General features: G+C 45.0%; 1 long non-coding RNA gene across 1 annotated transcript; it reads right to left on the bottom strand.

The window, feature by feature from the left end:
- Positions 1-894: 894 nt before the first annotated feature.
- Positions 895-22474, bottom strand: LOC121093359. Its single transcript, XR_005829556.1, has 5 exons — positions 22175-22474; positions 18745-18962; positions 8884-14961; positions 7235-7347; positions 895-4665 (listed from the first exon to the last, which is right to left on the bottom strand). It is a non-coding gene; the product is annotated as an uncharacterized LOC121093359 (long non-coding RNA).
- Positions 22475-22860: the final 386 nt, after the last annotated feature.

Genomic DNA, 22860 nt, shown 5'->3' with positions numbered 1-22860 from the left:
CAATCTGAATGCATTCAGAAATCAAGCTGTCCTACCAGCCTCAGCCTTTTGACTTCTCCTCTCCTTTCACAGAAACCCACCCTTCTTTTTCCTTCACTTGACCCATATCTTCCTTAATTGGGATTTAGCAATTACACTCCTTACACTAGTTATTAAAAACATTTTGCATATGTCTGCTTTCCCAGAAGACCCTTCCTGCTGCTTCACCCTGTCACTGGCTCCGTTGTTTGATCTGGCAGTGAATACGGAAACAATAAAATTTGGGATCAATACAGCCATCTTCTGCAGTTCACCTGAGGAGGAGCCAGGCCTCCTCCAAAGTTGCTGCAGGAAAAGCAATGATGGCCAGCTGTGTCCTGCCGTAGGGGTACCTCTTTCGGTAACACTTCGCCAGTACCAGGTGACATAAAGGAGATGCAACATCATCCTTTACTATACATACACATGTGCAAGCATCTGTGTGCTGCAACCTGCAGTAACTTATCTAATGCTGCTTTTTTTTCCCCCACTCTTAGTTCAATCCTTAAAAAAAAAAAAATCCAACTTTTTGGTGGTCATCTTGCAATAAACAGAGCACGGCTACTTGGTGCTGCTGCCAGGATGATTTGGTTTCAGCCTGGGATGGCCAGGTTTTAAAATGACGTTGGCTGATCTCTTGAAATTCTGCTTTTGAGGCTGCATTTTGCTGTCTCACCAAAGCTAACCTGCACCTACAACAGCCTGGCCTTTATTTGCAGCGAAAGGCTGAGCCCGAGCACTCTTCCTTGGCTGATCGCAGGAGCATCTGGAGCATCACGTTGCCGAAGGGTGGCAGATGATGTTTGATGTTTCAAACAAGGCAAAGCCCCCCCCACCCTTCACCACCCCCTGCCCACAGCCCCCACTTGGTGGCATGCAGCTCAGCCCGGGCTAGCGCTTGGTGATCTGAAATACGTGAAGTGGGTCATGCAAAGCCACTTTGGATACCGCCACAGCAAGGTACGGGCATGGCAATTAGTAAAATCAAGGTGTATTTCCTACATCATGCAGCTGGGGGCATTTTGCAACTCATTTTGCTGGAGAAAACTTGTTATTTAATTGCCTTTGCTGCTGCTGGATCAGATTCAAAATGAGTGGGAATATCAGGTCCTGCCAGATATCTTCAATCATATTACTGCTTTTTTCCCTGAATGGATTCGATGTGCCAGTAAGCAGTGAAGCAGTTAAATATGGACATGTGAATGCCAGCAACGCTGTGATTTCAAAGTTAACACCCCACTAAGATGAATGAGGAAAATGTACGTCTCCCTCGATGTTTCCCTCTGTCCCTGTGGCGAGTTTAAGGGGAAGATAATTCACGATGGTTTGGCCAATTGCTAGAAGTAGGATATCTCCTATTCATTCTGATAAACCAAGAATAACATCTTATGCAGCCTCAAAATAAATAAATAAATAATAATAAAAAAGACTTCTGGAATTCAGAATTACGGGTGAGACGAGGCCAAGCCTTGCAGCAGGGCAAGACGCCGGAGCTGGTGGGGGTGGTGGAGATGGGGCACAGGTGGTGCCATCACACCAGCTTTGTCCCCTCCAGAGGGGACAGGACATTTCCAGCCACCGCATCCTCGTGTCCAAGTAAAACTGGGTGGAGAAGGGAAAAAAGATATGTCTAAATGAGTCCAATACTGATTATTAAGTTCCTAAGAGGCAATCTAATTTAGCTATATAAAATCATGAAAGGGAAAGAATTAATTGATACTAATGAGTTATATGAGATAGCATCATAATTAATTCCTAAATAGAAAGAGGACATAGGCTGGAGCGAGGGTGGGGGGAATAGGACTGGCCTATATATCATAATAGATTACAGAGTGTATCTGAAATGAGAAACAAACTGCCAAAGTCAGAGTGGGACGGAGTTATGAAATCTTTTCCAATGCAAATAAAAGCCTTTTCCGCATCGCCTGGACAGTACCAAAAGCTAGGTAGCTCATGGAGCACTTTGTTCCAGGAGCCATCCCAGGACCGCTGGGGACCACATTGGATGCAAAGGCTTACACCAGGAATGCCCTGGCCCGACCTGTCTATCAGGGAACACAAACAGAAGACACTTTGGTGGTTGCCAAGGTAACTACACAGATTTGATTTGATTTTTTTCCCCCTAAATAACACCGCTGAGTAAATCGGTGCATAATCCCATGGCAACTTTGCGGTGCGTTACCTTATAGCTCCAATATTGCTGCAGTAACTTAGACAAAGAGTTTGGAGTGATACTCTGAGCAAAGCTGCTTTTTTTTTTTTCTACCCCATTTTGGATCTACTTACTCCTTTGGTGCATAAATCACGGGTGATCACTCATACACTGGAGGACAAAAATCTTAGATGAATCACAGAAACAATAAATTATACAAGGAAAGGGCATTCATTTTTTTGGAATTGTGTAAAATCACCATCACACATTGATTGCACTTTCACAAATACAAATCAGAGATCTCTGCAGCCTTCCTCCTGAAAACTGACCTTAAAAGTTGTGTTTGGTTTTTTTTCTCCATCTTGAGTTCAGTTTTAAAACAAATTTGGTTGGCAGAAATTAAATTTCAGTTACATTATTGCATGGTAAAGCCCAGGGCATGAACATTTATCGATGCTGATCACTTTTCTAGAGGGGAAATCATGGATAACTACTTGGGAATTAATAGTTGCATTCACTGAGAGAAGAAAATAGTTGATAGCCAGGGCTCCTGGTTAAAAACATTTCTAAGGGCATTTTATCAAAAGGCAGCTTGACACAAGCTGGTTTGCAGTGAGGCAGGACATGCTGAGCATCTCCTTCTGGAAGGAGGAGAAGCATCGAGTGTTGATGTCCTCCTTACGTGAACCAGCACAATTAATAAATATCTGCACATCACGGGGAAAACATGATCCAGCTTGTGCCTTTGAAGCAGCAGGAATTTTGGGTGGAGTTCCGCAGCAGTGAAGCTGAAATAATTAAATAAGGGGATGGGGAAGTCATAGGGGTATCCCTGAGGCTGGCAGAGAGGACAGCAGAGCTCAGACACTGTTGTGGCCACCCTCACTCCACCCTGCAAAAAACACCGCGCCTGGGCCCAAATACTGCGTTTTCTGGCCATTTGCAATGTCAGTGCTTTAAACGGAGGAAAGGGGTCAGTGCTGGGGGTGGCAGAGGCAGCAGAACCGGCTGGTGGTACAGTTGATGGATGCTTTGGCACATTGGTTTGTGTTCAGTTGGGGTGAACTGGTCCTTTTTGTGCTCAGAAGACGTCCCATGTATAATCTTTTCCATATCCAATAGAAGACTCATTCCCACTGAGCAGCCCACACCCTGATAAGTGGCAAAGAAAGATCACTTTGTGGGATTTTTTTATGTTATTGTGAAAAGTCATGGGCTTTGGCATACAGTGAGTATCTCGTGTCAACTTGAGCCCGACACCTTGTGTTACAAGTGTAAACCAAGTAGGGGCAACCAGAAACCAAACCCATTTGATCCTCAGCATCAAGGCCATTCACAGAAATAGTAATTATTCCAGTTCAATGGGAAATAACTGGAATCAAATGATTTTCTGTAGCAGACAGGCCAGCTGGGGAACAAGCAATCTTTTAGTAAAATACACTATCTCCTAATGCAGTGTGGGGCTGTATGTACCACAAGGCAGTCAGATGTGAGGCAGGACCACAGAAAGATGGAAAAATAGAGAAGTGTTTTGGCCAACAGTTTCAAACCCCTTCTGCAACCCCCTTCTCCATAAAGGGCCCTCGTTGTGCTCATTGGCTGGACAATGCCATGCTCAAACATAAAGCAAAAAAAAGGGGGGAAATGGAAGGAGAAGAAGTTCCTGCACTGGCTGCCTCCTTCCCGTTTGCGGGGTCTGGGGCTGCCTCTGCACTCGGGCAGTGCCGTGCCAGCAGCGGGGCGCGGGTGACATCTCCCTCTCTCTCCATTACACGGGAGCTGCTCACGCCGGTATAAAACACACACCGTGCTCTTGCAAGATTCATTGTCCTGAGGTCAGCTGGAACTTATTGTCCTTGTTGCCTCGGAACAAGACAAGTCTGACATCTGTAAGATTTGCTGTTAAATAATCCAAACCAGGAGTGGGACGGAGCCATGCAGAGAAATGGAAACGTTTGGGCACTGCGGTAGAAAATCAGTAATTTAGATACAAGGTGCCAGTGCTCACCAGGCTGGTGCACCCTTAGTTTGCCATTGATGACTTCTCCTAACATTTAACTTCATCCTTTAAATACTGCATACACTGGAAGTTTCAAAATCAGTACTCGCCTGCTAATCTTTCCTTGGTATAAATAAATGAAACATTACATGGAATAATCTTTGGATTTCCAGCTATCTTTCTTTGGGTTTGCCTCCTGGTTTAGTGCTGCCGCCATTACTTCGCCATCAAAATGCATTCGCAGTGATGTATGTTCCGAACATGACTGAGCTGTAAAACCATTTTTAAAAATTGCATCTTAAATTTGCCAGACATCTAAGGCAGTATGTTAAAAACAATTTGAACAAGAAAAATATTTGGGGATGAAGAAAAGCTTACGTGTTTCACAACCAGAGCCAACCCAACAGGCTCCCCTCTGGATCCTGCTTGCAGGTGGAAAAGCCGCTCGGATGCACGCAGAGAGCTGTCCCCGAATGAGCTGCTGATAAATCTAATCCTGAAGGATTGGAAATGAGGTAAAAGAAATTCTGATGAAAATTATGTACATGTACTTTGACAAGCTCATAAACACTGCAGCCATGATAAGTTTTCTTATTTTTTTTTTAAGACCTGACACAACTGTATAAGCCCAAACTCTAATTTTTACAGCCCTGGGTTTGGAGATCTGTCATTGGGAGATATAATGGAAAGAATAATTGCTTGGTGGCTGCACAAACAGGAGATGTGTTGTCAGGCTGCAGTTTGGAGGCTACATCTGGCTTCAGAAATGATTGATGCTGTCTCTGTGTGTGATTTGGGAAACCATTTCCCCCCCGCCCCTCCCCCCCCCCCCCCCCCGTTAATACAACCGCTATGCTGAACCTTTGTGCAGATGCAGCAATTAAATCATTATTAATGAAAACTTTTTATTTATTCCTTTTGCATCTTGGCGGTGCGGCTAGGCAACATGCAGCCCTCGCGGCGAAGGTAAGCATGTGATTTCAATTTGAAATTAAAAGTCATGTCTGAATAACAGAACAGCATTCTCATTTCCTAATACTCTGCTTTTTACTACTTTGCATTCAACTGTGAAAAGTCTTTTAAAACTCTGAACAGCAGTAAAACTTGAATGAATTTTTGACCCATTATTGCATAGCGGGTGCGCTTTCCAAGTTGGAGAGACTGCCAAGTTCTCCCCACCTAATATTTCCACTTTAATTGTGCCACTTGAGAAATTTACGTGCCTCAAAATATGGCATGAATCTTACGCTTATTGCAGTATCATTAGCAGCAACATTTAAGCAACATCTGTGTGCTATAGAACTAATTGAAGTAGCAGAAGTGGCAGCTGTAAATCCACAGGAAGATGGCAGTTTGCACCCAGCACTGCTGAGTTAGCGGGTAACTGTCAGCCTGTTCCTGCAATCTGCTCTCGAGGACTACGGTACAGGCACACAATGTCCAAAAAAATACAGCGAGTAGGCTAATGATCCTATTAACCACTTTGCTGCACCAATTTGGCTGTTTTTCCAGTTTCCTTGTTGAATTTCATTATATATTTCACCGTTCCAGTAAAAAGTCCAGTATGAGACGTGTTCGCTTTTAAGCTGCTTACTTAAGGGAGTGAAGCTCCTTCGCGGTCGAATTAATGTGCAAATGATTTTTTTTTTCTCTTTTAAATTCTGTATATTTCTCTGTCTTTTCCATTGTTTAATTTTTCTTCATCATATGCGCCTTGGTGAAAAAGAACTTTTATCAACTGTTAATGCTGGTATTTAAAGCAATGACATTTTCTTCCCCGGGATGTAACATTTTCAATAATCAATAAAGCTGGGGGGAGGAGGGAAGGCTGAAGTCTTTTTTAGGTGTGTGGGTTAAAACACATCTTCATCAGAGCTGGGGATGCTGCGCACACGGCCTGCAGCACATCAGCCTGGCACCGTCGCTGATTTAACTAATTGGTGATTACAAAAGGAGGAAGGTGTTTAAAGTAGCATGTCCTGGTATTACCACATAATCCAGACACCAGGGCTCAGAGCATCTTGGAGCATCACCACTATTTCCATCTTCATTTGCTTCTTGGGTGGAGAAAAGCAGGTTTAGAAGCCTTACAACCCTCAACTTAACATGGGGAATATAATTAAATGTTAAATGGAAATGCTTTGGCGTGAAGGCAGCGGTTTGTGCAGAGACCTCACGTTAGCACGCGCCATGCTCGGGCTCCATGGACCGCACAGCGCATCCCCTCCCGCCACTGGCTGCCTTGGCCCCGCGCTGGTCCCCGGCCACGGCACAGCCCTCGGGATTTGGGAAGAGGCCGGAGGAAACCCCTCGCCGTGGTCTGTTTGCCAGCGGCCCATATTCATTAGAAACCCAGCACGTCCACGGGGCTGCCATGTGACAGGCCGGGAGCCGCCGGTATTTGTTGTCTTAATGCACAAGTACTCGGGGACTGAACTGATCAGGAAAAAACTGTTCTGAATCTGCTGAACTACACGCTTAGGGTGGCACGGACCCGCGCAATATTGAAAATCAATAGTCACGTGGTGGTTTAAAGGTTAGAGGTCTCCTGAATTAACTTTCTAGTACTAAATTACCAGCCCTTGGGTTTTTTGGCTTATTTATTTATTTATTTATTTATTTATTTATTTCCCATTTTGTAATGACTGGAGAGATGCATTGACTTTAAAGATGCATAGCTTGCACCTAGTTTGTGCTTGGAGTGAAAGGGGAAACCAGCAAAACCTTTTAATATTTGGTGTGATGATTTAAATATTAAGGTGTTTCTCATGAGCAAATTCAGAAGGAATCAGAAGGCATACAGCAATGTCAGATATGGTAACGGAGACGTGAGCGTTATTAGTGGCCTGAAAATGAAAATACAGCTCTAGCCCTTTAACTCACATCTGTACAGTGCCTGTACTTGTACGATGTGTAATATTTAAATTAATGCATGTTCTATTTTTAACAACATTTAGATAATGCAGAGTAACAGTATTATTTGCAATATTTATTCATTAGGAGTGAACAAATAATATTGTCACAAATAAACTGAATCTTTAGAGTTGAAGCCTGTGAAGACTTACGTGTTGCTTTTCACCCATGAGCACAGTGCACACTCAAGGACTGCTCCAGAGTGTAGCTACTCACACATGGAATCTCCTTCATGACTGGTCTTTAGCTCCTCTGCTTGCAGCTACTGCAAAAACCAAATCATTTTTTATTTTGCTGAATGGATTTCTTATTTAAATTTACTCCAGCATTTCCCTTCCCCTTGTTTCCATTTCCCTAGGTACACTGGCAGCTTGAATTTCAACACTGAGTAGTTGCAACCTGGGTTAGTCTTCATCAGAACAGCTAATGGTGCAGGGGCCCAGCGGCCCACTGGAGCCCACGCTGTGGCTGTGGGAGCTTTGGGCACTTTGCAGATACCCTGGGGGACAACCTGGTGCATCGACCGTTAACTGTCTTGGCATGAGCCGGCCCTGGTGGGGCAATTAGGTGCAGTGTCGGGCAGCTGCAGGTGGTGGCAGTGACCTGGGGCTCCCCGGGATGCTTCGCACCCTCCTCACCAGGGGAACGTCCCAATGGGCAGGGGCAGCCTCGAGCTTTGGCCACAGAATCGCAGCATGGTGGGGGCTGGAGGGGCCCTCTGGAGCCCACCCCGTCCCACCCCCTGCTAGAGCAGGGTCCCCCAGAGCAGGCTGCACAGAGCCGCGTCCAGGCGGGTTGGGGTGTCTGCAGAGCAGGAGAACCCCACAGCCTCTCCGGGCAGCTGTGCCCGTGCTCACCCTCACAGCGCACAAGTTCTGCCCCACGCTCAGATGGAAGCCCCTGTGCTGCAGCCTGTGCCCGATGCCCCTTGTCCTGTCGCTGGGCACCGCCGAGAAGAGCCTGGACCCGTCCTCCTGGCACTCGCCCTTAAGATCTTTGTAGGCACTGGTGAGATGCCCTCTCCCTCTCCCTCTTCTCCAGGCTGAACATGCCCAGCTTTGCGGTCCCCTTTGTGCCAGATGTCCATCCTGGGTGACTGCCTTGATGGAAAATCTGAAGCAGCCACCAAGGGTTTGAAGTAGCAGGTTAAAGAGATGTGGGCAGAGAAATAAAAAAACCCTTCCAGGAATTTTAGACACTGCTAAAGCTTTTCCTTTCTGGGTCACAGACACTTCTCCAAAGCATTATTTCCAGAAATACTCAGCTGTTTTAAGATTTATTGATTGTGTGCAGCCTAGATTTGATTTTCTCTTCTCACAGAGTAGCTGTACACGCTTGCACCATCCCAGCCAGGACCGGGTAGCCAGGCACTGGTCTGCCATGTTTCCCCAGCTGGGTGCTGGAGTTGGGCTGGGATCGTGGGCTGCAGGACAGGGTCTGTGCCATGGCCAGAGTGGTTTGGTTTGCCAGGTGGGATCCTGCATGGCCATGGGTCACCCGCAGAGCTGGAAACAGAACAGGGCGAGCGGCGGCACGTGCACAAGGACACGCGTTGTTGGACATACCGACGTGTGACACCCAGTGCCCACTTCTCAGAAGTGTCCGTGTGCACTTAACATCATCACCTGAACGTACGCAGAAATAATGTCCAAAGTATGGGAAAAAAGATCTGAGATAACCACTCAGGCCTAATTACTGAACGAAATGAAGCACCTCTAAAAAAACCTCCAAACTACACATTGTAGTATTTTGCCAGACAAACACAAAGTCTCTCATTTTAAAAATAAATTGTGTACTTAACCTTTTCATTTCTGGCATTTCCAGACTGTCTGCTAATCAGCGTCAGACCCATCCCTGGCATCAGCACGTCTGACTTCTGTTTATTTTCAGGTGCCTTCCACCTTTGACTCGAGGATGAAGGCTGCAAACACACCACAGGTATGCTCCAGAAACTTTAACCTGGGACATACATCGCATTTTGATAAACAAACTCACAGAAGGAATAAGACCAAGGTGCAACCAACAAAATAAAAGCCGGCTGCTAAGCGCCTGCTTGGATGCTGTCTCAGGCAGTACTTAAGCACGTACAGAATTTTAGCCGTATGAAGAGCTCTACTCACTTAATAAGGGATTCATGTACCCACAAATTCACACATAAATGGGGTTATATCAAGGTATAAAACCCGAAAAATCTTCCTCTGTTCATCCGTCACCTCTGCTACCATAAACTTCGGGTTAGACAGCATGTATGTCATATTACAGACATAATACAGATAAAAGTTTCTAGCAGAGTTTTTCCTCAATTACTGTGTTTATATAAACTCACAGATTACAGACGTGTTGCATGGGCACGGGAAGAGCTGGCACTGTTACGGGTGATTTTTTGTGCAAAAAAGAGCTAGAGTTTTAAAAACATGATTTTAAAGCATAGCTTGAACTAACATTTTCTGGTTTGTACATGCATAAAATAATCCTATAGAAATGTTAAGAATTTTTTTTTATAACCGTCATTCTTAACTTCTGCACAATTATCTTAATGTTTATTTCTATCAGCAATCTTATTAATTCCTATACTACTTCTGGACCATGCTTGCATTACAGAAATAATTTTAATTGAACATTTATTAAAATAAATGCTTGGTCAGGATATACCCACTCCATCTGGCTGCACTGGACAGGCATTATTTCCTGGATGTATCTGCTTTATACAACGTCTTCTCCCACAGCTCTCACTGACTACCAGAGATGATGATTAGATTGTTGTGGATTTTGCTCAGCAGCGTTTTCTGCCACAGCCCTTTCTGTCTCGGGGACATTAGCTTACATGCACACTCTCCGCAGGACTCTTCCTCTTCTGCTGCACAGAATAGGGTTTATTCTGGAAGAACATCGTTAACCACCAATCTGACAAAAGGCAGAGATCTTCTATAAATAACCCGCCCTCAAAGCTGGATGGGCTGTACTTTTTTTTTTTTTTTTAAATTTTTATTTATTTGGTGCATATACATGCTCATAGTTACAGAGATAAGTTTTGATAAGAAATAAAATACGAATTGGGTTCCCAGTGTTAAATTTCCACCCTTGAAAATAAAATAAGACAAGCTTTCCCCTTCCTCCCTCCCCACAGCAGTCACCTGCTGACAAACAGATTCTGGGCACTATAAAGCCCTTTTTTAGCACACTTACGCACTTAGCAGCCAAACATTATTTTTATTGCTGGCATCATGAACAAACACACAAAAAAAAGGAGACATGCAGAATTAAAAAAACAGCAGCATTGTGCAGTTAATCCTCTATTCACCGTTGTATCAAAGCACTTTTTTGTTACTTTTACTGTGATTCATCTTAATGAAAGCCACTATTTTTACAGCATATCTCCTTCAACCCAAACCCAGTACACACGCTTCTCTCCTTGGCCAGACCATGGGAGATTTAAAGCTGTTACTTCTCACAACAGGCAAAGTGGTGCTTTCTGAAACTTCACAAGGCAGCTTAATATTCACTAAACAGGTTGGGTTTTATTTATTTCTCATCAAAAGCCTATGTGGTCTCTATAATAGTAATTGCAAACACTGCCTCCCCCCCAACTTTTTAAATTGCTGTGCTCAAGTAATTTTTCACTCTTTGACAGCCTTGAGCACATAATTCATTAGTATTTTTGGGGGAGGTTTTTATGGTTTTTAGCATTTCTTCTCTGTAAAAGTGCCTTGAGACACCCAGGATCTCCCTGCAGTGTTGTGCAAAGCCTACAAACGCTTGTGCAAGGTGCACTGATCACCCAGTATGTTGCAGCTCCAGCAGCACTGGGACCGGTGGGCATTGCACGAGATGGGGGCTTTCCTGTTCCTGAGTATGGCACATCTCCTCTCGCAGGAAAACGAAATCTCAACAATTTCCAGAGGCCTCTCACATCAAGAATCTGAAGTGCTTGTGGCCTTTGTCATGATATTCAAAGCAGGTCCACCGCAGGGAATTAAGCAATCAGATCATTTTCTCATGTTGTTTTCTGTTCTTAGGGTTGCCTGTACTGACATGACCCTTCCGTAGGTGTGAAGAAATATTTAGTGTCATTTGAGTTAGCTCAACAGCACTAAGCCAGCTATCAAGTCCCAGATACAGCTCAGCATCCACTGTGTCATGGAACCACTTTCAAACAAACATATAGAAACTATTTGGGGATTCCAGATAATGGTATAGAATAAATAAAGATTACACATGTTTTTGCTTCAGAACTACCCTGACTTACTACGAAGCAGTGCCCCAGGAAGGCAGCTCTGCAGTTTCCATTCTTAAGGATAGAACAGCAAAATTCTAGCAAGTTTTGGTTTGGGACATATCCAATCCCCACCTTTGCTTTAGTGGCAATTTCCACAGTCTTGGTCAGACCTTTTCTCAGTAGATGGATGTGTCTTCCAAAATGAACATAAACACAACAGCGGTCTGTAAATGAGGCTGTATTTCTTTGCAGGTGGAAAACCATAAAGTCATATTCAAAAGGAATTTATTGAAGGCTTCAACCACAGCCAACCGATACCAGAACTTACAGCGCAGTGTAATGACACGACACCTCTGAAGACTGAAGAAGCTTTCATGAGCTTTTAAAGCTTTGTAGATGATTGGGCTGTTGTTGCAGGTCCAAAAGCAGAAATGAAAACTGAGTAGCAAAGCACCTGATCTAAACCCCAGAGGTCACAGTCCCCTGTGGACACTTCCCATTGCTTTCAAACACTTAGCTTAAACCCAAAGGGAACCACGTGCAGGAGGTGAATCAGATAAAGGAAATGTTGGGATGGTAGGGGATGTGGAGGGAGATGTGAAATTAGTCTTACAGAAAAAATGGTGGTGGTGAATACCTAGCATAGACTTCATCCACACTCAGGGACCAACAGGGACCAGAATTAACTTCCAGAAACTTGAAAGCAGGATCAAAGCATAAGCTTGGAGTAGTCTGATATTCCAGGATACCAGTATACCCTAACAACTGACCCCTGAGCATGTTGGTTATACATCATTTTGCAGAGCATCTGAGATGCAATATTCTATGAAAATTTTATTTGGAAATGACGGACTAATTTTAATTTAACAGAATATCTTCATTCACGGATGGTGCATGGTGCCGAATCAAAAAACAGTCCATGTATTTGGTCTATTGACTTCCGTTGTCATGCGGTGAAGACTATGACTCACAAACAGCACACACTGTATTTTTTCTTCTTCTGAAAGTTTTTCTGCAAAATATAGTGAGAGTTGCTCCCTGTCCAAGGAGGTAATGAATTCACTATAAAACCCTGACATTAGTTATTCTTCTGACTGCGATAGCAATAGTGAGGCCCTGTTCTCCAAGAAGTGTAGGTAAACATGACTTTATAATTATATTTTCCTTAGTAACTGATTGATGAATTTCCTGGTTATCAAGTTAAAAAAAAAATGGGGTTTGAGTGAAGATGACCGTAAGCCAGGCTGAGATCCAGATGCAGATAGATTTCGAGCTTGCTGACGTTCAGATCCATCACTGGGGCTCTGGGCCATTGCTAGTTTTAGTTCACCAGGCACGAAGGATCCATGTCCTTGCCCAGCTTCTCTGCGGAAGACATGGGGTAGAACAAGAGGTGCCCATAGCCTGACCCCAACCACATCCCAGTCTCTCCCAGTTCCATGGTGCTGTGCCAACCTGACCACTGGATGGGTCCTGGGACCCTCTTCTGAAAGATGCCACCATGGCACACGAAGGACCTACCTTGAGACTTGTTGCTTTGGTCACCAGTTGCAGCTGACCGATGGAGATTTGTCCAGGAGCATGGAAGGTACAGGCAGGTAATCCACCATCAAACGCTTTGGCAACCCCACCAAATGCGGAAGCCAAAGCCAGTTTGGTGACATTTGTTGCAGAGTGCAACAAACCAAAGGGGTTTTATGGTTGACCATGTAATACAAAAGTAAAGCTGTGCAAAAATTACATGCAATTTCAGCCTGTATACGGCAAACACCTTAAATTACAAAATCTGCTGGTTTGTTTTATGAACAGAGAAGGCTTCCTGCTTAAAAGGCTAGACAGAAATTTAAAAGGTAACTTGCACAGTCAAGTTGTGGGGAAAAAAAAATAAATCCAAGAGGCATCTCTGAGGAGAGGAGGGTGCACAGCGATGTGACCATCAGGCACTCATGTGTCAAGAACAGATGATCTGCCCATCATAATTAAAGACAGAAGCTTAAAACAAATCTCAAGGAACCAGGAGGTGCCAGGAAAACTTCAGTGGAGCAGTAGCTTTTCTCTCAGACAAAGGGAAACGAAGAGAAAAGGACTCAGTAAGAGGAGGTTCACAGCAGGGACAGCTATCCTGAGCTGACAAAACTTCCTGGGCTCTGTGCTCGACCTGTGATTAATCGCACAGACACGCAAAGCACCGGCTGCGACCAGGAGCCATCCTCCTAATGCATGTCACAAACTTCATAATTCCACTTGGAACGAGACAACAGCAAGTTAAATTCCTGGATCACTGTCACTGTGTCACTTACAGAAGAAGTTGCACCGGGGAACAGTTGGCTATTGGAGTAATTTGAATGGAAATGTCAGTTTTCACAACCTATGATTTGAGGTGAGTGCCCTGCTATTATACAGCAGCTCTGTCAAGCAGCCGGGGCTGAGTGCATGCTGCTACATCCTCTCGGCAAATGCATCCTTGTCCCTGCTCCCACCCCAGCCTCCTCCCACAACCCAATGCTGCCAAAAAATTAACATTCCCTTCTCTGCAACACTTTTCATGACCCTAGCGAAGAACAGCTCGTGTGGACGAACATTCACTGTGGCTTCCCATGTCCTGGTGTGATGTTAATTCTGATTTTGTATTCTGTTCAAAGGTTTGTACTTCAAAACCGTACAGAAACAGTGAGCTGTTTCTGAGTAAATCGATTAATCGAGATTCACATTGACCTCTGGGCAGGTTTCGTCTGAGTAAGGACTTCAGAATGTGGTCAATATGTCTTACTGCTAAATACTCGCAGAAGTTGCTACATAAGGTTGTACACATCTTATACACATCTGTGACAGATTCAGTCGATTCCCTGCACTGTATGGAGAAAAAAATACTTGCTGTGCAGAAGTGCCACAGTTTTGTCTAGTACCTGCCCTTCAGTAACACCTTTACACATGGTATATATACCTTCATTCAGATATTTTGGTATTTGAAAGGAAATGCATCCAGTGCACAACTTGTGCATTGATTTGCCTACACTGATTCAGAAGGAAATAAGAGTTAAATCAGTGTAGCTATCAAATAGAGGAGCTCTCAAATGTTTAACTTTAAACATTAATTCAAATGGTACTGATTTAGAAGCATCCAAACACATTATCCCCCCAATTAACTAAATCACAGCCTTCGTGAAACCAGAATAAGCGCATGTGCAAACCTGACCTAAAAGCAATAGAAAACAAAAGCAGGAAACACCAGCTACAAGTAATCCATCTTGCAGAAGGATGGAAAGGCAAAGGGGAGCTATATAGAAGTGGAAAGTTGTCATGAGAGGTGAAGGGCATCGCTGCCACCTCTTTTTGAGCCAGCCTGCAGAACAATCATCACCCAGGGTGGGCTGCGAGCGGCCCCTTTCTGAGCCAGCAGTGCCCATGTGCTAATGCACTACGTGCACCCGCCAGCCAGCCTGCACAGGAAAGGATTGCACACCCAGATCCCACACAGGTAAAGCAGTCCTACATCTGCACTTTTAAAAATTGAAGAAATAATTGACCTGAGAGATCTTCTCTTGCTTCTGGATGAGTTTACTGGGCTCCGGCAGCTGTGCTTGGTTGAGTTCTGGTACTGGGAAGCAGCACTGGGGTAAGTTGTCTGTTGTGGGTTTCTCCTCTGTGGACAAGCAGGTTGCCCTACTTGACAAAAATTAAAAAAATCTTATTGTTCAAAAGAAGAGATGTGACAGCAGGATATTTGGACTTTGCTGTTCTCTATATGCAGGGGATGGTAAAGAAACTATTATGCTGTTTATACATTGCCCATGGTCCCACTGACGTTGGGGGTATCTCCAGGCAAAGTGAAGCACAATTCCTACTATTATTTTTACTTTGAAAGTAGTGGCTCACTGAATCAGTAAATGTAGGGGGATTTTTGGTTGTTTGGTTTTTTTTTTTTTTTTTTTCCTTTTATGCCAAACATAAATAGGGTGAGAGAAAAATGCTTCTACAAAATGTGAAGTGAAAAGAAATGGAAAACAAGCCAAATTTAGATCTTGCCTCCAGGACAATTGACAAGTCAAGAAGCTTTCCTGGCTTCAAAACAGCTACTTAGATCACAGGTGGTTGTATTCTTAAAGGGTAAAAAGCAAAGCTATCTCTTTTTACGGTATACTTTTCAGACATCCTACTCCGTCGCAGCCACCAGGCTTTTATGTGTGCCCAGGCAGAAGAGGCTGGATCCTGTTGCAACACTCTGTTGGACTATAAACCAATGATATTTGCTTTACCTGTGCACTATCTTCCATGGAACAAAACAACATTTACATCTGGGATCAATTTGCTTGAAATTAAAGTGCAGCTGCTATATCTCTTCTGCATCAAAAGTATAGTGTTAAGGCTATAACATACAGACAGTTACACATTACTTTGCATTGTAATATTTAGATTTGTGTCATTTTCCATCTGAAGTAAAAAGCATCTTTAAATAAATGAGTGATCTTATACTACATATTTTATGGGCTGTGTACTCAGCAAGATATATCTACATTTGCGATGTGCATGTACTCCTCTCCAATTTCAAACTACGTATTTAGACCTTGAATTTTAATGCTTAAACAAAAATGCAGTGTAGGAATAATTTGGACTGTACGCTCAGAAAAGTTGTGCTGTGTTTGTACAAGAGAGTTAGATGAGTTTTATAGTATTATCAGGTAAAATAGGAGCTTTTCCAGTTTGTTACTGCAGACCCTTTCCCCCTCCCCTGTGCACAGAGGGGCTCTCTCTCAATAGCCCCCCATTCAAAGCTGCAATGCATCAGCCCTTCAACAGGGAGGGTGACACCAGTAGCCAGACGGCTGCGTGCAATGACCATCTGCGTTAACATAAGCATACATATGATCCTTACCAAGAGATGAATGCACAGGGCTTTTATTATTTACATGTAAGTTGCTGCAAATGCATCCAGAGAGAGACCATGAGTTTGGTATCTGTGAAAAAGCGACTGCAGCTACAGAGTGATTCCAGCTGCTGTGCCAGGTGGGACCAGGCTCCGCTGCGTGTCCCTGAGGTTACCCCCTTCCTCTTCTGGATGTCTGTCACATCATGGTACCTGTGTCGAATGACTCACCGCGCAGCACTGTGCAGCATCTCCATAAATGAATTGGCAGGAGACGTGGGTATCTACCACCTTATCACCTGGAAGACAGCCCTCCAGCTGCAGCTTGTGGGTTTGCCCTTGCATCATGTTACCATGGCCAGGAACTACTACCACCTGGTCAGCTGGAGCAGTGTCTTATGTCATGTTTTGCTCATTGTCATCAGTAGGTGATATCATGATGCAAACCTCCACCTCCAGTGCTGTCCTGCCATGCTGCTGGTGCCTTTGGACCTCCAGTGATGGGTAAGGAACTTGCACAGGGTCCATGAGGGTGCCCATCACTGAGACGGAGCCTACTGGTGAATGCACAGACAGGAAGGGCATTGCCTATTACTTTTAGATAGCACTCATCCACACACAAAGGGCCACATCTGTTGGCATTAAATGGTAAAAGGCAGGCAGCAATGCACACCACCACACCAATTTCTGAAGTCTGGGGACAATTTGGCTCCGAGACGTCCAGCCAGTTTTACCCAACACTGCCACCGATCAGCATGTAAGGCTTGTATTTTAATTCCTCCCCAGATCACCAAATTCAAGTCTGATTGACTGCTGACAATCAAATATTGCAATTGACAGATGTAGGAAACGCAATGTACTCCAACCAGTGTGCTTAACAGGCTACTTACCGATCCCCCATAAACGAGCAATCATGTGAAAAAACTGTCGGTGCTCTCCAAGAGGTTTGGGGGCTCTTGCCCAGCATTCTGCTATACCTCCAAACCTTAGGCAAATGGCAAGAACCATTAAAAAATAATAAAATTACCTTCTGAAACCAATGTTATTAACCTGCTTTTGCTTTCCAAAAGAAAGAAAAGAAAAAGCTACGTGACACTGGGAAGAGGAGTGGAATCTGAATTTTCATAGTTTTCTCCTATAATTTCTAAACAGAATTCTTCCCGTTTTCCAGAGAAAATGGTCTCTACAGCTTAACAAGCATATCTAAATCCATAATTCTCATATTGTTTGACTGCCAGCGGCTAGACTGAGTGCACCCTCACTCAGTTTGCAGACAACACCAGGTTGGGTGGGAGTGTTGATCTGGAGGGCAGGAGGCTCTGCAGAGAGACCTGGGCAGGCTGGACCCATGGACAAGGCTCAGTTCAACAAGAGGTTCAACCAGGCTCAGTGCCGGGTCCTGCCCGTGGGTCACACCAGCCCCACGCAACGCTGCAGTCTTGAGGAAGAGTAGCTGGAAAGCTGTGCGGTGGGAAAGGGCCTGGGGGGGCTGGTTGACAGCTGGCTGAATGTGAGCCAGCCGTGTGCCCAGGGGGCCAAGGTGGCCATCAGCATCCTGGCTTGTAGCTGAAACAGTGTGGCCAGCAGGAGCAGGGCAGTGGGGCCACACCTCGAGTCCTGCGTTCAGCTCTGGGCCGCTCACTTCAAGAAAGACAGACCCTGAGGTGCTGGAGCACGTCCAGAGACGGGCAACGGAGCTGGTCTGGAGAACAAGACCTATGAGGAGCTGCTGCGGGAATTGGGGGTGTTCAGCCTGCAGAAAAGGAGGCTCAAGGGGAGACCTTATTGCTCTGCACAGCTCCCTGAAAGGAGGTTGTAGCGAGGTGGGGATCAGTCTCTTTCTCCAGGTAACAAGCGACAGGACAAAGAAAATGGCCTCAAGTTGCACCAGGACAGGTTTAGGTTTGGTATCAGGAAAAATGTCTTCACCGGAAAGGTTGTTAAAGCACTGGAACAGGCTGCCCGGGGAGGTGGTAGTCACCATCCCTGGGGGTATTTGAAAGACGTGTGGATGTGGTGCTTAGGGACATGGGTTGGTGGTGGGCTTGGCACTGCTGGGTTAACGGTTGGCCTTGATGATCTTAAAGGTCTTTTCCAATCCAAACAATTCTATGATTGTACGAAACAATTTAAGAGAAAGCCCAAGAAAACAACTATCCAGGATAACAGCTACTGAGCACAGAGCAGGGCAGTTTAGTGAAATCAAGATCAATGGTTATGTAGGTAATCTCAAATACAGAGTATTCTACCTTAAAGCGCAGCGCACTGGTTGAAACAAAAAATGGAAGCGCAGCATTTTCAAGCTATTATTTCCGCCTGGCAGCTGCATTATTTTGTGTTTTGGTGAAGATGAATCAGACTTGTTTTTTTGCAAGTCATACACACACGGCAGCCTCCATTGTGCACTGCTCAAACCAGCTGCACAGGGACCCAGCAGACAGAATGCTGTAGGACCCCAACATCTTCTGCTCCAGTTCTGGCAAAAAAGGAACTTTTCCAGAGCAGTCCCACAGTGGTTGACATAAAGACACAAGACGGTGAAAGAGAGGATACTGCTCATCTAAAAGAGTCAAATTACATACCTGGACTTTATCCACGGCCTAGAGAAGACAGACAATCAATTAGTCTAATACAGCTTCTTTGCCATATCCAGGTTGGAAAACAGATTGAAGGGGTCAAAAAACTCAGAAGGCTCCGCATGATCTGACACTTGCCTTGTCACAATTTTCTTGACAACCAGAAGGCTGGAGACAGTTTGCTGGTCATCAGGAGCGGCAGTACGGGAAGACTGATTACCAAGCTGGGGACAAGAAACCAGTCAATTAACGGTCTGCTTGTTCTCAAAACAGTGATTTCTTCAATAACTCAGGATGGTTTTAGTCTGCTCTTTTTAGAGGACAAATGTGCTGTAAAATAGTTGCTAGAGTATACAAACATTTCTCGTTTGCAACCTCCCGATATTGCTTTTGTGGTTAGAGGTGATCTCCAATTCAAGCAACATTTGGAGGTTCAAACGTCATTCCAGCGCCGTCCTTCTTACACTTGGTTGTATTTGCACAATAGCCTCTGCTGCAAAATGCATTGGCAGTAGTTGAAGTGACTTTCATGAACAATATACTGGTTTCATTTCAATTTTTGCTTTTACTTCCCACTTTGATTTTGGCCACATTAAATATAACTCTCTGCAGAATTAATTCTTTGTATGGGAAGTTTCTCAACTTGTGATATTTTATTATTTGTATGGTGCCGTTAGTGTGAGGTGTGTACCCGCTCTGGCTGCTACCCCCTGTATTACCCCCTGTGCAACCATGCACTGACTTCTTTGCCTTCAGCTATTCTGTCTGATGTCTACTGCAAGGACAAATCTATGCAATGTATTGATGTAATTTTATAGATAAAAATCAGAATAGTTATATATTCATCCCCCATATTCTGTGATGTAATCCCGTCCCTGCTGCCACCCATTCATCACAGCTGCTGCAAGGGGCTAGGGTTCATCCTCCTTCTTTGCCTGACCCTATTGCCAGTGTCAGAGAGAGAAAATACAAAGGCCAACAGCCTTGTGAAGAGTAATTGTGCATCCTATCAAAAATAGGATATTTTGATACGTCAAGTTTGACATCCTCTCTACTAACTGACTTCTACTGGTCCTGCTCCAAACGGCAGGTACAGTGCAGTTGTGGTTTGTGCTTCCTGAAGTGGTTGTATCTCTGCTTTGCAGATGGTGGTTAATCTACTGATCTGCTGAGTGGGGAGTTTAGGATGGTGCTACTTGGATAAAGGTCTAAAAAAACCACCGCAGTGCAAATAAACCCTCTCATCATTGGAAATCTGGTGTTGGTCCAAGGTTCAGTCACAGCTACTCACAAAGAGGGGTCCGAACACACACGGTCTTCTCCCTCCAAATTAATTTATATGAGATAAGGCTATGTTTCAGAAAGTCTTTCAGAGACATAAAAGCTTCAGTAGCTTGGCCCAAGGGGCTGTGTTAAGGACAACTCACCACAGGTCCTAGATAAAATAAAAGGCATTTTCTCTCTCTCTCCTTAGCGCGCAGCCCTGACCTCGCCGAGCCTCGCCAAGCTCTTTGGCTGCATGATGTGATTTTGCTGGCATCACCCTGGCTGTCAAGGGAGAGGACTGGGACTGCAGCGCGGGACATGATCTCTCCTGTTTTCCTGCGAATTACCACAGTGGCCTGTTGGATCACCTCTCCTCTGCTCCCCGTGCTCCTCCTCTGCTCATGACTGCTGCCCGCTCCCCCTCATTCCGCCGCAGGCAGCACGGGCTCGCCAGGGACCCGGGAGGGCACCAAGTCAAAGGGGATAGGCGCAGCAGATTGCTTCCCAGCCATCCCAGCTGATCACTCAGGCATCATCCATATTCCGGCTGGAGAACGCAAAGTTTGTTATCGTGTCGTTTTAACTCCATGTGTAAATGATGCTTCAGTACAACAGCTCACACTGCAATATTCTATTAATTTGTAAAGACCTGTAAATCTCTTGAGGGGTCTACCTACAGAAACTCCAGGCCATGTGCATTTTGGGTGAAGCGCTACCCTAGGTCTCTTATGAGAAGAAGATCTACAACTAAAAAGATAAAATGGTTTTGTGATCAAATTATGCTTGTGAGCATCTTGTTCAGAAAGAACAAAAGTATTTTTTTGCTGGGCATTAAAAAGAAATTATTTCATTGCACCCATTATTTTAGCTATTGAAAGACCGCTGCTTGTCCATTGCCCCCTAAAATTAAACTTGCATTTAGGCGTCATGCTGACGGTAGTTTCAAAAGTGTGCTTCATAAAAGCAGAAATAAGGAGCATGTTCAAGGCTTACACTTTCAAAAATTCTGGGCCATAACACTGAATTTCCTCTGAAAGCCAGCCATGAGAGCAAAGTAAATAAAAATTCAAAACATCACAGTATGCACCAATGGAAGTGCAGTGGGTTTTCCTCCTGCTTGCCAGAGTTTTAAAGGTCTAAGTCAAGTCTGGATCAAAAACCACTCGTGATTCCCACTCCTGGTGTCCTGCTCTCATACTCCAGCCATGGCTTTAACAAGGGCGCCGCCAAGGGCTCAGCTGAGCCACACTGCGCAGGCGAGCTCAGATCCACATTACGGAATGGCTCAAATAGCCTACTTTGAACTGCAAGTTTTCTATATGGAATTGGGTCATCTCAGTGCTCATCGGAAAGTGAAAATTACATCATTGCAAAGTCGCTCTTCCTTTGATAAGAGGGTTGTAGTTGTTTTTCTCAGTAACTATCATCAGTTTTGCACTTGGAATCATGCTGAGAGTTATTTTAATTAAACACCACCCCTCTCAGCCCATCTAGCCTCTGTTGGAGCCTAACTTGGGTTGACACCCCCATACTCGAGGGGTGCCTGGGGCTGGGCTGGGCAGAGCGCCCTGCTCTGGGCTCGACCCTCAGCTTCCTCACTTGTTAAGCCCATGCCAACTTAGCGAGCAAGAGCTCGCCTTAACTCAACAGTACCTACAAGCAATTTGCAGCAATAATTTCAACAAAAGAAGACCGATGCCACCTCAGATAATATGCCCTAGGCAACACCAGCACAAGTCCAGATCAATGGGCTCCTATGCTGCCCTGGCACCTCATAGCATCCGCGGCCAGGGCCCAGGTGATGGACCAGCACCCATTTTTCTGCAGGTTAGATGAAGAGTGGTTAAGGAGAAGAGCACAGGAGGAGTTCCCCATGCTCCTTGCAGCCCTCCATCACACTCAAGGACTACTCACAGCAACAAATAAAAAGCCCTCTTTAAAATAACTAAATAAGGTACTTAAAGAAGTTTTAAAAATTGATAACTAAATGTACTGTATGGGATCAATCTTGGTTATTGCCCAGGTGGAATTTTTGTCTTCTGGCTTTTTTCAGTGGAAGAACCCCGCCCACCCAACCCAGCCGCTAATGAGAAACGTTAAAGGCTTGTTAACAATATCCTTTCATCAACCCAAGGTGCTGCCAGTGCCCCGCGCTCATGTCAATTTTCACCTTGCCGTCCAGCTACCGCATCTCGCTCCGCCGGCCGTGGGTGATGGAGCCCAGACCCTTCACTGCTGCCGGCTCCGGTCAGGCTGCGCCGCCCACCCTGCCGCTCCTCCGGCCCCTTGCCCCGCTTTTGGCTGCCACCCACATGTTACTTCACACGGACTGGGGGCTGGTCTGGATCAGGCTCGGGGGGAGCTTGCTCCCCATCACTGCATCCCTCTAGACTGGGAAGGAGTGAAACGGAGGTGGCTTCCTCCTTCAGCCTTCAGTCTGCAGCGATGGGGCCAAGGCTGCCCCTCCTCGTTCCCCCTGTAGTAATAATTTGGGGAGAAAAAGAGGTTTGGAACACCGAGGGAAAAAAATAATCAGATTTGCTCCACACTAAAAATGGCGCACAACAAAAATAGCGATATTAAAAGCTAATCATCTGGAAATCCCAGACTTAAGGACAGGGAGAGATTAAAGGTTTTGCTAGGGCAGGTCTTCGGGGTGGGGGGTGGGGAGGAAGAAAAAGAGAGAGAAAAACTGGGAAAAATGGTCCTCTTCAAGGCACACATTAGGCGTATTTATTTGTTACTCATACCCTACGCATGCTATTTGAAACAAAAATAGCACAGAGTCCTTTGACAAGCTGTATTTGCACATCAATGTAACTGAAATACCCTCTCTACTTTAATGGCAAGTGAGGG

The sequence above is a fragment of the Falco naumanni genome, chromosome 9, assembly GCF_017639655.2.
Source record: "Falco naumanni isolate bFalNau1 chromosome 9, bFalNau1.pat, whole genome shotgun sequence".
NCBI classification, from domain to species: Eukaryota; Metazoa; Chordata; class Aves; order Falconiformes; family Falconidae; genus Falco; species Falco naumanni.
This window is presented reverse-complemented; position numbering and strand designations above follow the sequence as displayed.